Raw genomic sequence first — 1,865 nt, 5'->3', positions numbered from 1 at the left:
GGGAGGGGGCTAGACCCAGCGATATCATGAGGTCTCTTCCAGCCCTAAACTTCTGTTCACTGTATAGTTTGGAGCAGCTTTAGGAATGAATCAGGGCTGCATTCAAAAGGAGACTATAATCTATGACTCCTAGCTGAAGCAGGGACATGAAACTAGAGCCCAATTAAATGTGGGGAAAGATGATGAAAAAATGGATATGGAAGTGAGGTCATAGGTTTTAAATTAGGGGAGGGAAAACATAAAAGCCACCAATGTCATCCACAGTTATCACACTTCAGAGAACTGGCAGACTTGCTTAGAGGGGCTCAGCCCAGATATGTGAGACTACAGAAGAGAAAAAGTTACTCACAGCATCTCCTGTCACGGTTTCTCGCTTGGTCCGATGGCCCTTATGGCCAATGCCAGGGGGAAGTATGCCTCAAAGCTCTATGGGGCCACAGATGAGGGAGTAAATGGGGGTGCACAGAAAGAGGCAACCAGAACCTTACCAAGAGGTTCTTGAGAAGCCAGAGCAGGAACTTTAGCTCAGCTGACTCCAGGTAGATGAGTGTGCCAGGGTCCCCCTCTCCTCACAAAAGGAGCAAGTGCCAGGAGACACTGTAAGGTGTGCTGGCAGCCTGTCACAGCTCCAGAAACTGTAAGAAGAGAAAGGAGCATCTAACAGTTAACCCTGCCTTGGAGAACTGATCGCTGCCATAAAGCTCTTCCACAACACTAGGCAAGCTACCAAAATCAGTCTTACAGGTGTGAGCATTAGTTTAATATTCTGGATGTCCAAGAGACATGGAACTTGATTTCTATATTGCTAAAAATAATGGGTTAGGCCCCAGAATAGTTACATTGACCCCTACATCATTTTTAAATGTAAGAATACTGTTTTATTGTGATACAGTATGATTTTTTAGGTCTGTTTTTTTTTTAAATTTCTGAACCCCAGCCTATTCCCAGTAGAGTAAACGTGATATTTTGTGTTATAAACTGTCCCACATGTATGGAGAAAGGTGATTTTGGCTCTTGGTGATGCAAGAGCTCTCACCTCCACCTCTTAGTTTTGTAAACCCTTATCCATGTCTCCCACCTCAAGCATCTCTTCCAAACTGAAAAGGCCTTGCCTCTTTAGTCTCCTTTCTCTAGTCTCTAGATGCAATTGTCTCAAGACACCTTCGAGTGAGAAAGTGCCATATCATCATAGACATCATAGAAATCAAGGGCTGGAAGGGACCTTGAAAGATCATGGAGTCCAGCCTCAGCAAGGTGCCTGGCCAGTCTCTTGAAAACTTCCAGGGTTGGGGACTGTCTCCAAAGAAGAAGATGAAGTTGGTCAGACATGAAACCATTTTGGCTGTCCTTCAGCATGTAAGTGTAACTTTTCAGCCCTTGCAATTGTTTAAGTAACTGTGACAAGAGCCAAGCCTCCAGGGGTAGGCGAGTACCATGAGCCCCAAAAGGAGCAGACTTTTAGCATTTCATAGCGTTTAAACCAAGCCCCTGCTCTGGGGAGCCTGATGGGTTAGTTGCAGACCAGCACTACGTGCGGCCATGGCACCGCACAGCACAACCCCGCGCCTACTCCTGCTCTAACATGGTGGAGACACCCCTAGAATCCCGTTCCCCACGTGTGCGGGGCGGAGCACGGACTACATCTCCCAGAACGCCCCACGCCCCTCTGCGCGGTATGCTGGAAGTGAGGCACCGCCAGCCTCCGAGGGCGAGCGACCCGGCTGCCGTTCCGCGCGGAAGGCGGGCGTGACCTCCCGGAAGTGATTGAGACGCAGCTGGCTCGGAAGCGAGCGGGCCAGAGGTAGCGGCGTTGACAGGCGAGTCCTGGCGGGAGTGGGTGGGGTGGGCGCGGCGCGGCTCGGGGG

General features: G+C 49.8%; 1 protein-coding gene across 1 annotated transcript in view; it reads left to right on the top strand.

Moving 5' to 3' along the window:
• Positions 1 to 1,801: 1,801 nt before the first annotated feature.
• ELOC (elongin C) overlaps positions 1,802 to 1,865 on the top strand; it is a 25,711-nt gene continuing 25,647 nt past the window's right edge. The window contains exon 1 of the mRNA XM_019527815.1: positions 1,802 to 1,817. The gene's annotated coding sequence lies outside the window, so the exon portion shown is untranslated. The remainder of the gene's footprint in view (positions 1,818 to 1,865) is intronic.

Source organism: Gavialis gangeticus, unplaced genomic scaffold (assembly GCF_001723915.1).
Source record: "Gavialis gangeticus isolate Ggan-Ray unplaced genomic scaffold, GavGan_comp1, whole genome shotgun sequence".
NCBI lineage: Eukaryota > Metazoa > Chordata > Crocodylia > Gavialidae > Gavialis > Gavialis gangeticus.
Note: the sequence above shows the minus strand (reverse complement) of the source record. Positions and strands in the feature narration are given on the sequence as shown.